The sequence below is a fragment of the Echinops telfairi genome, unplaced genomic scaffold, assembly GCF_000313985.2.
Source record: "Echinops telfairi isolate 266 unplaced genomic scaffold, ASM31398v2 ScPeMD7_4;HRSCAF=17, whole genome shotgun sequence".
Taxonomy (NCBI): domain Eukaryota; kingdom Metazoa; phylum Chordata; class Mammalia; order Afrosoricida; family Tenrecidae; genus Echinops; species Echinops telfairi.
Window position 1 is genome coordinate 16815960 of NW_022103900.1, and position 15718 is coordinate 16831677.

Here is a 15718-nt window from a genome sequence, read left to right on the forward strand (position 1 = left end):
TAATGTCGGGGGTTTAAGTGGAGAGAAAATGTTTTGAGAATGATGTACAAATGTGCTTTACACAATTGATGTGTGTATGGATTGTGATAACAGTTGTATGAGCCCCTAATAAAATGTTTAAAAAAATAAATAAAATAAAAAGTAAAAACAACAACAACAACAACAAAAACAACCACTCCCTGCCATCGAGTCAATGCTGAGTTACAGCACCTCCCCGTGTGTTTCTGAGAGGGGAACTGTGTGCGCGAGCAGAAGGCCCAATCATTCTCCAGTGGGAGCTGCCGGTGGTTTCGGACTGCCAGCCATGCAGATAGCAGCCCAATGCTGAAAATCTTACCCCTAAAGAATCGAACTCACTGCCATTGAGTGGATGCGCACTCCTAGCGACCCTCTAGGTCAGGGTAGAACTGCCCAATGAGACTCTTAACTGTTTATGGGAGAAGAAAGCCCCTTCTTTCTCCTGAAGCGGGCTGGTAGCTTCAAACTGCTCACCTTGCAGTTAGAAGCCCAATGCACAACCATCGTGCCACCAGGGCTCCTTAGGAAAGAGTCTACATACCTGGGAAATCTTAGTTATTCAGAACACCGATTGACTTGGAAATGACATGCTGCCCAAATTTAAGGTTGTCTCTTAAACCTCCATAGCAACCTATGACTGGTGGCTTGGGTTGTTGATGTGGGGCGCAGCAAGGTGCCGAGCATACAGTTAAAACTCAAGAGGAAGTATTTCCTGGAGGGTAGCGCCCACCCCCCTTAAGCTCACAGGCAGCACTGTTGTAGATCACGCTCACCAGGAACAGTGTGCATTAAGAAGAAAGAAACAAAGGAAAGAGGAGGCACTTCACGGCATGATTTCAATGAGTTCATGAAATTAATAAACCATGAAATCATAGGTAATTGAGGTGAGGCGAGCAGTTTCATAGAAATCCAGGACAACTGCCTATGGAGATCATTTTATTCTCTTAGCACCCGGTAGAATTCCCCAGAGAAGAGCATTTTGTGTCTGGAAGCAATACGTTTCTGCGAAAGAAAGGTGAGGTCCCAAGGGCTAAGGTCAGGCAACAAGTGCGCGCTAGAGAATAAACTGCCTCCCGGAGAGGGCATCTGTCCATTCATAGCCCTGCTTGGCTACAGACCTCGGAGAGTGTGGGTCTGCAAGCACAGGTAGGTAAATATGGGCGAGGACAGCTGGTGCTGAACTCAAATGGTCTGCCTGGCAGTAAACCACTTCCCCACACAAACAACAACGAAAGCGCCCAAACTGCCGTTATGGAATGGATCCCATTCATGGTAACTCTACGCCTGTTAAAGTAGAACTGTGCTTCATAGAGATTCCAATGACTAATTGATTATACGTGATTGCCAGGCCTTTCTTCCAAGGAACCTTCAACTTGTCAGTGAGCAGTTGAGAAGATTACTATTTGGACCAACCAGGCACTCCAGAAAGAGAGGAGAGAGGGTGGATAAAGAAGGGAGGAGAGCTGGAGAGCAGGTAGTGATGAGGAGGACGAGAGCCATATAAAGGCTCATAGGCACACAAAAAATCACCTTCTAATAAGGGGGAAACCCCAGATAAAACCTCTAGTAGGCGACTCTATTTAGCCCCTCTCTGTGACCCATGCGGCTTTAGAAAAAATATATATTTAATGTCAACATGTGTGGATAATGGCGTACTTGTGATTAATCAGTGAGTTCAAGGGACAGCTGAGTAGTGGCTGCTTTTTTTGTGTGATAAAAATGTGCATATTTTCATCTTAGCAGGGAGCCAGGAGAGGCAGAGGGAAGGTGGTGTGAGGGAACTGAAGAGACCATAAGGCCGGGAGAGTTGAAACTGATGGACCGGGATTAGAATTCCAGCGAGAGAGAGAGAAATAGCTGGGAACTCTCCCAAGATTTCAGCTCAAGTTCAAACTCGAGTGACAGAGGGCGAGGCACAAAGGTCACTGCCCGACTGAGACTTGCCTATGCACACCACGAGGCTGGGAGAACCATAGTGCGGATGCCAGTGGACAGACTGCGCCATCGTTGTAGGTGACTCGGAGCTCGGGGAAGCCAGAAACGGTTTTCCTCCATCTGCTTTGATGTGTATTTCTCCACTTACGCCAGGTAGACCAACCAGATGGATTCCCAAGGTGGCAAAAGGCAAACTTGTGGCATTTACTCCCTATGTCTTCCGCCACTACTCACTCCCAACCTCTACTCAACTTCCTGTCAGAAGCCCCTCGGATTTGAGAATAAAGACCCTTTTATATGTCAAGAGTTTCAGACAATGACAGCAAAACCCCACAAAAGCAGCTGTTGCCCACTGGCTAAAAACACGCATGTCAATAATACTGCGAATGCAGTAACAGTTGAATTGTTTATCTATCTTATTAATTTTAACCTAAATCAAGTTTTTAAAAAAGTAGTATCATGTTTGTATTTGTCAGGATTAGATCGGGCTGTGAGAACAGAGATCTGAGAAACAGTGGCTTAAACATCATAGCCATTTATCGCTCTGTCACAAGTCTGGTGTGTGGGCTCAGTCACTGGTAACCCAGGCTACATCTGGCTTTGACTTCTCAGTCACCAGGATGGGGCTTTGGTCCTTATGGTCAAAAACAGGGTTCTACCCAATACGTCTCTTCCAAACTCACTGCCGCCAAATGGATTCTGCTCATAACAACCCTGTAGGACACAGTCGAACTTCTCCCTGTGAGTTTCTGAGGCTGTAAATCTTTACAGGAGCAGACAGCCTCATCTTTCCCCTGTAGAGCAGCTCGTGGGTTTGAACTACTGACTTTGGGGTTGGTAACTCAATGCAAAAGCTAGACTGGAAGAAGGGAGAAAAGAAGCAAAGGGCTCACAAGTTGATTTTTAAAAAAACTTCTAGAAGCTGCCTAATAATTTTTTTCTTTTAGAGCCCATTGGGCAGCTCTTGGTCACATGGCTACTTCTAACTGCAAAGGCGACTGAGAGAGAGAATCTTTTATCTAATGCCCATTTAATGTAGACGCTTTAAAGGGGCAAATGACAAGTGTAGTCGATAGTATTTTCGGCCCCAATATCTGTGTGTGATTTGCTCGTAGCCACAAAGCAAGCTAAGGGCAGAGTCGGGACCAGATGGACAGCTGACCTAGCTTCTCTGCTTTAGCTTGTCTGCTATTCTTCCTGTTCGCCTTGCCTATCTACTGAACAGCAATCCATCTCTCTACTGCCTCTCTGGCGGCTTAACAGGTTTTCTTAAATTGCCATTTCCCACTGTGTGTGTGACACGCCAGAGATGCGTGTGCTGTTCTGTGTGAGCCCTCTTGCCGCCCTGAATACCACAGCGCAGACACTTCTCGTCTCACAGTAGATGAGGGATTGGGGCCGCGATGGTCCCGAGGGCACCTGAGAAAGTTCAGAGACAGCGGAGAGGCAGAGAAGAATTATTTGCAGCTCTTGGAGGAATTCACAAGATTAATCAGAAGGAGAAGCTGCCTTTGGCAGACACTGAGAGAAGACCCATGAGAGTATGTAAGGGGGTGAAATATGTGGATAATAAAAGAAGTCTTAGTACTTGGGTGATTGCTTGTGCAATATACTTCCAGAGGTGGAAAATACATTTATGAGGACTATTTTGTTATACACAGCTCAAGACGAAAGATGGGAACTTGGCTATTTAAACAGGCTGTAATAACGATGGCTTCTGATTTCCGTTTCCTCTGTGAACTATTATGAACTAGCAGGTGAAATTGGAGCATCTGCAATTGTAGCAAGTTGACACTCGCCATACTTAATACCGTCTTTCATAGGTAGAGGGAGGTATTTCTACTCCCATAGAGAGATAGTCTCAGAAACTCACAGGGACAATTCTACCCTGTCCTGTAGGGTCCTTATGACTCTAAATCAATTCCGTGGCAATGAGTTTGGAGTTTTTGATAACTAGAAAGAGCCATTTAAAACTATATCAATGTATAGTCTTTTGACTAGGCCAGTCCCTTATGCAAAACCTCAAGAAAGAGAGAGTTTGCATAGAATAAGTTTCATCTGTATTTAAACTCAGATTATTGAGATAGTTTCAGGTTTGTTTGTGCCCCCCTTCCTTCAGGAACAAGAAGTATAGTCATCTGTTACTCTGGGGGTGAGATCTTTCGTGCCTGGCAGATGGCTTCTGACAGGTGCATCAGTCAGGGTTTAATCAGGGGATGGAGCTAGTAGGAGGATTACGGAGTAAACCAAAAGCCAAACCAGTTTCCGTCCAGTCAGTTCGGCCCCACGGTGACCCCACGTGTTGTACAATAGAACTGGGCTCTACTGGGCTCCCAGGCCTACGACTTTACTGAAGCTAATGGCCAGGCCTCCCGACCCCAAATCCCCCAATGTATCTGGAAATGAATTTGAACTCTTTCCACCAACTGGACGTTCAGATTAGGAGCAATAGTTGTGTGATTTAATGGTGGTAGAAGCTTGAGAAGTGTGGGTCTGAAAGGAGGAGAGAGAGGGTCAGAGAACAGGCACTAAGCTGCCCCAGTGAAGGGCCAGCGTGAGTGGGTAACTTAGAGCCTGCAGGGCCGTCAGGGAAGCCAGATACACCCGCTTTCAGCAGGGGTCCACGGAAGGGAAGCAGCAGAATGGAGTCGTCTTTGCTGAGCTCCTGCTTCTAAAGGCCTGCGGCCAAGCCTGGGGGGTAGGCCTGATGCTGCCAAGGCCCAGAGCTCCTTGAGTGAGACAATGAAAGGACAAGCTGGGCCCTGGCCTGGCCTCTGTGTCCATCTGACACCTCCTCTAGCCACTGCTGTCTTAGAGAACAGTAGCCACTGCTTCTCTTCTGGCTTCCCAATCTTGCACTAATTCTCCTTTTGGCCAACTCTGTCTTTGGACAGGGATCCCTGCAGGTGCAGCAGGCTACGCATTAGGCTACGCACAGAGAGGATGGCAGTTCAAACCCACCAGGAGCTCCGTAGGAAAAAGATGAGGCAGTCTGCTTGGGCACAGATTTACAGCCTCCAAAACCCTACGGCAGCTGTTCTCAACCCATGGGTCGCGACCCCTTTGGGGGTCAAACAACCGTTTCACAGGGGTCGCCCGATTCATAACAGTAGCAAAATGACAGTGATGAAGTAGCAACGAAACTAATGCTATGGTTGGGGGTCCACACCCCATGAGGAGCTGTATGGAAGGGTCACGGCCTGAGGAAGGCTGAGGACCACTGCCCTACGGGGACTTCTGCTCTATCGTATGGGCTCCCACTCTCGGGGACATAGAGCTGATGGCAGTGGGCTGGGTGGGTTTTGCTTATGTCAGAATTGCAGAGAGAAGAGGATTCTGGGACATGCACTGTGGTTGTTCTTGTGGTTAGGTGCTCTCTCGTTGGTTCCAACTTCTGGCACGCCTACGTAAACCGGAACGAAACGATGCTGGGCCCCGCCCTCTGCTTGCCGTTGTGAAGTATCAGACAACTCTTGCAACCAATGTGCCGATCCAGCTCCTTGACGGTCTTGCTCTTTTTCACAGACTCTCTGCTTTGCTAAGCTGGATGTCTTTTTCCAGAGACTAGTCTCTGCTAGTAAAGATGCCCCAAGGATGTGAGGCGAAGTCTTGCTATTCTTGGCTTCTAAGGAGCATTCTGGCTGCCCTCTTCCTAGTTCTTCTGGCAGTCCACGGTACTTTTGATACTCTTCCAGAACACCGCAGTTCAGGCGCCTCGATTCTGCCCTGTTCCTTGTTCAGTGTCCGGCTTCCATGTGCATACGAGATCACTCAAAGTACTCTGCCTTGGGCCAGGCACACCTTAGTCCTCACAGCGGCATCTCAGCTTTTCAGCATTCTCAAGAGGTCCTGTGTGCCAGATATGCCCGGTGCAAGAAGCATTGGAAATGTAGTTTCAGTCAACCTGTGGTAGCTAAGCCAAGATGGCACAGTACCCGTTCCCTCCGTAAAATAACCCCCAACTGGGAAATATAATGAGGACATTAGAGAAACTTCTGATGTGAACAAGTTTCCACTCTACTGGGTTCATATATTTACATGTACAAAAATGAGAAAATTATATTCAACCAGTTACGAAATATCACAGAAGGTCCACATCTTAGGAGCATGAGATGGCTGTAACATGTTGCCCTTGAATTTTTCTTTATGGGTGCTTTTATTTCTCAGGACCATTTCTTCCCTTTCAAAAACCTGTACAAATATGCACAACACAACATCTGCCAATTAAATATTCTTATCTGTTCAATTCAGTGATACCAATGACAACAGATGTGGGTTTTCCCCGCCCCCACCCCAGGGGCTACAAGGGAAAAAAGTGTTCAGGAGAATCCGTTGAAACAGTAAATGCTTTCCTGGGTTTGATGGAGTATGGAGAACAGAGGTATCCCATACCATTTTAAAAGGTGATTAATCCCAGTAACAATCCCACTAATCACTTCGCAGATTCTGCTTATTAATGTTCATTATGGATTTCCCCTCAGCTGTTTTCTGGCACATTAACAAGATGCCAGGCCATCACAGGAAGGCTGGCCACAGACCTCAGGGTCTTCAAGAAATAATTTGGCCGGCGCATGGGTAAATTGAAAAGCTGGAGCACACGCTCATTTTACTTGGGAGAGTTTCAGGGGATGTCGAATCTCAAGTGCCGGTGCCCTCTCACTCCGATTCCCCTTCCCAATGAGGGGCCCAGGGAAGCATGAGCTTGACAGTCTCCAGGGAAGTGGCCTTTTCCTTCTGAGTCTAAAAACGTTTTCCACACAGAATGCGGGAAGCATACTGAAGAGGTTTCGTCTGGACACTCAGTTTGCTCCCAAGGAGGCAGCTTGAGCGGCCCTGGGAAGGGCAGCTTCCATGAGCTGGACTCCAGGTTGACCCAGGACTGACGCAGAGGAGCACTACCCTCTGTGGCCCCTCCTTCCCCCCTCTTTTTGGCTTCCCTCTTCTGATGTTGTCCGTCCTCATTGAGCCTTTGGTGACTCAAGGTCACTCAATGTTGTTTGTGTCTTAGGCCACCTTTGAGAGGCCAGTGTCTTAGGATTCAGACTTTCCACGTGCTCTGCCTCCACATGTACTGGTCCAGTGTCCCTCCCAGACCTGCCCTCAGATAACGGCTGCTGATATAGCCCGAGTGACTCGGTTAACAAAAGCCTCTTTTAATGTCATTTCAGTGCCTGAGAAGTCAGGTGGGAAATTAACTTGGTTAACCAACCCTTTGGCAGTGTCTACTGGCCACCTCCTCTACCTACACTCAGTGTAAATCATAGATATAATGTCTGCTTGGTTAGTTGTTAACATGATTGATGGGTACTGACTGCTAAACTCATGCTCATAAATGCTTCGCATCTGTTAATGAATGTTTCTCAGTTGAAGCAGCCTTTGCCCCAATGTTGACTCTTTAGAGAGGCAAGAGGAGCAACAACATCCCAGAAAAGAGCGAACAATGGCTCTAGAGTAAGAGGGGCGATTGTGGATGGCAAGGTGTGACTGGGTGGGCAGGCTCCATAGGCAGACACCTGCTGTCTGGGCCAGTTTCCCCAGCACTTCTGAGACTGGGTTTGTCATGGGAGAGGGTGGAGAAGAATCAACTTCAGGAATTCGAGGAAAACAACTACCTGAGACGAACCCAATCAGTGCCTGCACGGATTCGAGACCATTTGTAGGAGGAATTCTAGAGTGTTTTGGGTCTCTCCAACTCCTTTCAGAGCATTGGCCAGGGTCTCAGTCCTGCAAGGTGCAAGTCCTAACTGCCCATGTCTTAAGAGTTGTAGGACGATTTCCCGGCAGCATGTGCTACCTGTAGGTCATGTTGGGTGACTGATGTGTACCACATCATGTTAAGTATGTTTTTTCCTTTCTCAGAGAACTCTCAGCTGAGGGCAGAGGCTGCTGTGTCTGAGTACCATAGGGTCAGCCCAGCGCCCCCACCCACACACACATACAGTAGGAAGCAATGATGATCACTAGTGGTGTCTGGCTAATTGCTTTGACAACACAGTGGCATAGAACAAGATATATACTTGGTGTCAGGAGATTTGGGAGTTAATCTATTTATTTTTAAATAGCTTTGTTGAGATGTATCCTATATGCCATAGTTTACCCATTTTAAGTGTGATGGTTTGGGCATATTCACAAAGCTGTACAACCATCATATCAATTTGATAACATTTGTATGACTAAGAACAAACCCCAGGTACACTACACTAGCAGTTCCTCCTGTTTCCTCCATCTCCCACCACAGCCCTGGGCAGCCAGTCATCTACTTCCTGTCTCTAAAGTTTGTTTTATGTCTTGATTTCATGGATTCGTAACCTCCAGCTTTGGGCCACACAACCCCCTTCTCATGTATCGCATATGTTAGACAGGAGCTGACCCTTCATCCTGCATTCTAGGGTTCTTAGGAAGGTCAAATCAAAGTGTGTTTGCAAAAGAGCCTGCTGAACACTAAAGGTATATATGCATATTCGTGAGTAGATAAGAGTTTTTTTTTTAAATTGTCAAAATATCCCTAGGTGGAGAAGTTGATATTGCCAAGCCCCATAGGTTTCAGAGAAGGAGTGATAAGACTTGGCTGGGTTAAGTTGAGGGGTTTTATTTTCTTGCACTTTGCATCTTTAGAAAGGAAGAGAGAGGGGAGCAAGAAGAGATGAGAGCCAGCAAGATGGCAGAAGGACACGACTTCCACGCTGTCGGTGGAGGGTCCTCGTCTGCAGAGCAAACATTTTCAGCGAAGTTGGACATTGAGTAACGGGACCCTTGTGTGCTTGGCTAGTGTATAATGAGTACTGAGGTTCAGGTTTGTCTCCCGGAAAATACAGGGAGCAGAGACACAGTCCATATGGATGTCCGGGGTCAGAGGTGCAGGGGAACTTCCCAAGTTATCAGAGAGGGCAACACATTTGGGCCACAGGATTTGGGGATTCAAAGCCATCCTACCTAGGTCTCAAGTGCAGTGCTCCAGTGACCCTCTGCATTGCATGTGTAAGAATAGAAACGCGGGGTATCTCTGTGGTCCCCAGACTACATCTCTGAATCCATGTGGGTCAGACTCCTACTGAGAATTTTGATAAAACATAACCTAGGAAATCAATTTTTCAGCCCTCTGTTGTCCTTAGCATGCCCTCTGTGAGGACACAGGAAGTGGGCTGTTCTTTGTTCTACATGAAAATGTCGGCATGCTTCCGGAGTGTGTGATGCCCACAGGGGTGAGTGTCGGTGCTGCGAGCAGCTGGGCTAGGCCTGTAGGGTTAATCTGGGTGGACCAGGACACGGTGGGGCAGTAAGAGTGGAGCAGCAGACACACCCTTTAAAGGGGAGGGTGGAGATTGGTGGTATTGGGGAGAAGGAGTGGGAACCCTTACCTAGGGTTCCTCCTGTCTAAGGTAGGTGAGTTACTTTCAGTTCAACTCTTGATGATGTCATAGGATGTAGAGAAACCATGTCTCCTGACCGGGCTGCCTATAATCAACGGCTACACGTCCAACTTCCTGGATATTAAAAAATCATCAAAGATGTATGGTAGGGTAGACTGGTTTTCAAATGGATGTCTTTGTCTTATTGGCTTTACTGAATTTCTAAAGGAAATGCCCTAAATAGCAGTCGTGTACCTCTGATTTGCTGTACTGTTACTTCCTGATCCCCCTGGGATTGTTCTGAGAAGACCTTTCCACAGGCTGGCAGAGATGGCACATCAACCAAACAGCAATTAGCCTCTCACGCCAGGGTGAGAACCAGGCCAGAGCATGCTTCTACCTGCCCACATCTAGACCTCATTTTGTGTTAGCTTTGGTGTGGGCAAACGGAGTTGATCTGGGCAGCATATCAAACTGCCCAGGAATTTGTGGTAGAATCCAGTGTCTGAGCCTGTTTCACAGGTGCCCTTGCAGCCCGTAACCCTTGTATTTACCATGATGGCAAGGACCCGATGGGGGACACCCCGCCCTTTTCCAACACAAGGTCTCCGTTCCAGTTCTGACCTGACTTGGGTGGGGTGAAAGAAGGAGACAGGGCGGAAGGGAGGGAAGGAGCCAAAAAAGGAGGGGACTCTCGAGTAAGGAGACTCACTGCTCGTTCACCGAGTCATTGGAGACCTGCACTGACTTGGGTAACTAAGCATCTTAAAACCACAAGGTTTGGAAATGCATGTCAGCACACAGACCTATTAGATATAGATATATATATATATTTTTTTTTAGATATAGATATTAAGCTGTCCTATGACTGATCCAAATGCCCCACACTTTTTGAAAAAAAAAAAAAGCTCTCTTGTAAAACTAATACGTTTCTGGTGAAGAATTAAAAAAGCGAAGGTGAAAAAAGAAAAGTTAAGTCGTCTCCCTCCCCAACTTACTTCTCAGTGTCGAGGTGTCTCGTCTCAGTCTGCAGTCATCCGGCTAACCTACAAGCACCCACAGTCCTACACACCGATATTCTACAGACGTTCCGAGAGTAGAAAGCCCCGTCTTTCCCCTGCAGAGAGGCCAGTGGCTTTGAACCGCAGACCTAGAAGTTAGCAGTCCAACATGTAACCACTGCGCCCCAGAGCCCCTCACACACACTTAGACCAGAGAAAATAAAGCAAAAACAAATAGGCCCTACTTACTATGCATGCAGCTGTACAATTTGCTTTTATCGCTTAGCACATGATAGCGATTGTTCAACATTAACTCAGCTCTCTTTTAAAAGGGAAAGGTGGACCGCCACAGGAATAATCAGCTCCCGTATGTAATTGCTGTGGTGTGTCCAACAAGGTTAGCTGAGGATTCCTGGGAAGACCCGCCTGGCCTTGTTGTGCATGCCCTGACCCATGAGTATAGCCATCCAAAGACTGGCTTCTTATCAAGGGCACATGGAGGTGCGGGCTGGGGAAGACAGGCAGCGTGTGGCCAGTTTGGCAGGACAGAGACAAAACTGGAAGGCCTCCTGGCTCAACCGTTCCCCGGGGTTTGGCAGAAGTTCCTCAGACGCTGCCTGGTTTGGCCATCTGCCCTTTCTCCTCCGCAGGGTGGACCTCAGCTCCATCCAGACTCTCCAGTATCTTTCCGTTTGCGTGGGGCACAGCCCTGCAGAGCCTAGCTTGTCTTCTCCGACTGCGGCTGGGGAGGGGGGGCATTTTGCCACCACCTGTAGTGGGGTGTGGGTCTGCGGGCGGGGGGAGCTTTCTTTTCTGTGTAATGATTATACAGACACTTGATTTTGCGGCATTTCTTTGGACAATTTGAACAAGTTCCTTCTCTGGGCGGACACTCACCCAGTCTTGTGAACGGCAGCGCTGAGGCGGTCGGCGACTTGCAGCTCTTCACATCTCTCCAACCCTTGTCCTCGGTCTCAAGTTTTACCTGGACTTCCCCTCAAAGGCTAGTCTGGGAGTCTACCCTCCTTGCATCCTTCAAATCAACCACATTCCCAAACGAGGCCATTCCCTTTCTCTGATAACCTGCGTTCTATTTCTTCTTTCCACTCATCAGTGGCCCAAGCTAGAAGCCAGGCCTTTCTCTCTATTTCTCTCTCTCTTCCTTTCTCGATATTTATTTCTTGGCGTATCAGGAGCCCTGGTGGTGTAGTGGTTATGCATTGAGGCAGGGTCAGCAGTTTGAAACCACTACCCACTCCACAGGAAAAAGACATGGCTTTCTATGCTCGTAAAGAATCACAGTCCCTCTATCCCCAGACCCACACTCATAGTGACCTAATAGGACAGGGCCGTTCTACCCGTCCTATAGGGTCATTATGAGCAGAATCGAATCGATGGCAGTGAGTTGGTTTTTTTATTGATTAGAACTCCAAAATGTTTTCCAAGATTAACCCTTTGTGGTATCCCTACTGCAACTGCCTGGGTTAAGATTACTGCCATCTCCCAATTCAATGCCTATGTACTCAATCATGCACCGGGACATGCCTGCCATCCAGAAGTTCAGAGTTTCATGATCCCATTAAACTCCAGCGATAGCTTACTGTAATGTGACTCCACTCATAGCTTCCTTTTGTTTAAAAGCCCACAGGAGCTCCTTGCTGTCTACGGGCTGCATCAGACATGTTGGCTTGACAAAGTCTTTGCATGATGCATCTCTGCAGGCTCATTCCTTGCCATTCTTCTCAGCCACACACCATATGACGAGACCCTCAAGTCCCCTCCAGGTCACCAGACCCCATGTGCTTCACAAATCCATACCTTTGTACATGCATCTCCTCTACTTGAGACATCATGGTCTATAAAAAAATCCTGGGTAATTCTCCCTTTTTAGGATCCCACAAAAAGATAACTGTAGGCCAAGCCTTCACCTTGTTTCTTGATCTTTCTGTGTTTTTCGGATGTTTCACTCATAGCATGACATCATCCTCTAAGCCGAGTTATATGATTCGCTCACATCTTTGACTCCCCACCAGTCTCAGCACCAAGACTATCAACTTGTTGAAGGCTGGGGGGTGTGTGTGTCTACTTTCTTCATCTTCCTTTACCCAATACTCAACTTGTTACCTGGCTCACAGTGCTAAAATTCATGGGTACCAGCTTAATCAATTTCTTGGGTGGTCATTGCTTTACGGCAAAAAGGACTTGTGATACCTGAACACACTGGTTGCAGGGGACAGAAACCCGTCCCTACGAGCATGCCATGGCTTACACTGCTCATATTCCTAGGGGGTAGTTGGATTGGTGGCACACAAGCTCTCCTGTGCTTCTCTTTGTCGGCTGCTCTCATGGTTCTGTGCTGAAATGTGGTAGCCATGAATCTATTCCTTACAGATGATGATGCAAAAGAACGAGACCTTCTCTCTTCGACACGTACGTAACAGATTTCACTGGGAGATGTGCTTGGACCTGTGTGGTCATATTCATTGACAAATCATAATGGACAGGTAGATGAAGTCCCATGATGGCCACGCCCAGGTCATCAGTCCACTGATTGGCCAGGTAGCTGATCAGGTATTTGACTGACTAACCCTGTGAGAACTGCCTGGATGAATTAGTAGCTCTCTGACCAAGAGGAACCCTGAACACACACCTGTATCCGAGGCACCCTGCAGTTGTGTTAGAGTAATTGTGCCTTCTACTTGTCACGACCACTTATTTTTCACTCAGTTGTTTTTTCTGCTAATTCTCACTGTACCTGAGATGCTTGAGTGGCCCGTGTCACTCTTGGAAAAGCACAGTGGGGTTTTTTAAGAAACCAGGGGGCACTTTAGGGCCATGCTTCATACATTGGAATGTGCACACGAGCTCCCGGAGCAGCTCGGGCAGGAGTGGGACTTGGGGGTCTGCTTTTCTTATAACCGTGGGGTGACATGCATGGACTGGCAGCGTCAGCGCCATCGCCTGGCTAGGAGAGCAGGAAGAGTTCACCAGAGGAGCACCTGAAGTTGCCAGGGAGCAAGAATGCCACAGAGCCGGAGCCAGGGATGCCACAGAGCCAAGGATGCCAGGGAGCAAGAATGACCCTCACATCCTGGGAGAGCCAAAAGGACGTATTCATTATGGGAGATTCTCTCCGGCTATTGTTCTCTCAGTCAACAATGATTAAGGCAACATGGGTCTCTAATTTGGTGATTAGTGTTTGATCAGTCATTTACAAATTGGTTTGATGGTTTTATTTTCTAATAGCCTTTCTTCAATCTTGCGCAAATGTGAGTTTGGAATGTTCTCTAAGCACCCTCCTCTAGCTGCAGCCCTGCCAGGAAATGTTTGCTAATAAAGTTATTCCTTTGGAAGTTCTCAGGTTACCTGTTCTAGCTTTCTGGGTGCTATATTAATCTGAAAGGAGCCCTCGTGGTGAAGTGGACTGCTAACTACAAGGTCGGCAGTTCAAAACCGGGAGAAAGATGTCTGCAGACGAAAGATGGGACTTTTGACTCCCTTAGAGAGTTACAATCTAGGACACACAGAGAGGCCGCTCTACCCTGTCCCAGGGTTGCTATGCGTTGACAGTGACTCCAGGGCAGTGGGTTCTCGGTCTTGTTTTGTGTATTGGAATATCCGTCCGCAGGATCCCTGGGGCTGCGGTGATTAAGGGTTTGACTGTCACCATCGAGTGTTCTCGTCAGGCTCACTAGAGATGGATCATAATATAAAGGGAGGAAAATGTGGAACAGAACTTCAAAATCGCAGAGCATCCTGACCTACTGGATGCACCGAGGCTGGAGGAATCCTCAAACCTGTTTCCCAGAGACAGTCTTTAAACTCTGAACCCAAACTCCCCGCTGACGTCACCTTTGAACTAAAGAGCAGGTTAGCTCAAACTGTACTGTATTCTCTTAAAAAGACGATTGATATGAGTTACCACAGGCAACAGCCCCTCTCATGCACAGCTGGGGGGAGGGAGACTAACTTCATGGGAATGGAAATCATGAGAATATTGACACCATTTCTAGAATGAAAATTGTGCCAATAAACATAACGTACAGAAATGACTGAATGTTTGGGGATAAAAGAAAATGTTTAGGCTCACAATGATCATAGCTGTGACCCATCAAGTGGGTGGTTCAGGGCAGGGTGGTTTTCACCCTGTTGTGCTTGGGTCAGAGATCCAACTCTATGACAGCAAACAACAACAACAACAACAACAAACTATTTATAATATTCAAATGAAGACATAAGAGAGGATTCAAACCCATTACATCGCCCCAGGGCATCGTTTGCCCCGCTCATAAAGTGTTCCAGTACTCAGTAGTTAGGTCCAAACCAAATCAAACGCACTGCTATCTATCTAGTTGATGCTGACCCAGAGCAACTCCCTGTAGGCTTCCGAGACTGGAACCGTTTACAGGAGTAGAAGGCCCTTGGAGCTGTGGGTGATTTTGAAATGCCAACCATGCAGATCACAGCCTAACCCTTAACCACTGCACCACCAGGGCTCCCAGTAGGAAGGTGGTGAATGTTTGTGTCCATTCATTCAACAAATATGTACATGCCCCTGTCGCTGAGGAAATGAGACACCCCCACCCCCCACCCCCGACTCCCCACCCCCACCCCTTGGCCACAGGAAGCCTAGTGTTGGACAGAACAGCAGAGAAGGTTGTCAAGGTGAGAAAGTGGATGACGCATTGGGGGTGGGGAGGGGGGATGCAGCGAATCTAATGGCACAGCCCGCTGGGTGGTCCAGAGAGAGTGGTGAGGGTGACTACCAAGAAGGCTGGGGAGTTCATCAGAGCCACAACATGCGGGGGAGCCTTGGAGCCCAAGTTGAAGAGCAATGGTTTTGAGGCACAGAGTGTTGATGTAAGGCAAGGCACTTGGAGGCAGAGTCAGGCACTTACGTAATCGCCTTCCGTCCAGGTGCTTCTCATCCTAACCACCGGGCACCGAGGCTCTTTAAACGAGGAGGAGACCTTGCAGCCTGGCTCTTCGGGTAGAAAGAGAAGACATACTTCATGTTGAGTTGGGTCATGTTCCACCTCTTCCTTCCTCACCTTGTGCCAGGGGAAAGAAAGTTTTAGGGATTTTTCTCTATGGACGTTTGTAGCAAGACACACGCACACAGTTGCTTGAGCAAAGATGTCATTAATTGAACTCTGCTTTGATGATGGTACTCAAAGCTCATTGAGCAGAACTCGCTTGGCCTGTTCTACAGAGAAAATGGCAGGCTGCCGCTTGTCTCTGGTCATCGACATTAGCGTGTGGAAAACCTAAGTGTCACCTCAATCCCTCCCTCCTGCTGACAAGGACCTTTCCACCCTCCCCCAGGGCCCCTTCCACTTCTCTTGCCCCCTCGCTCCTTCAGCCTCCCCGTGCTTCCCCTGGCCTGCAACTCTCTCTAAGGTTCCTGGGCGCAGA

General features: G+C 47.9%; 1 protein-coding gene across 1 annotated transcript in view; it reads right to left on the bottom strand.

Annotated features, from left to right (window-relative positions):
- Nucleotides 1-15240, bottom strand: part of DAPL1 (death associated protein like 1) — a 91344-nt gene extending 76104 nt beyond the window's left edge. The window contains exon 1 of the mRNA XM_045298436.1: nucleotides 15202-15240. The gene's annotated coding sequence lies outside the window, so the exon portion shown is untranslated. The remainder of the gene's footprint in view (nucleotides 1-15201) is intronic.
- Between the last annotated feature and the right edge of the window lie 478 nt (nucleotides 15241-15718).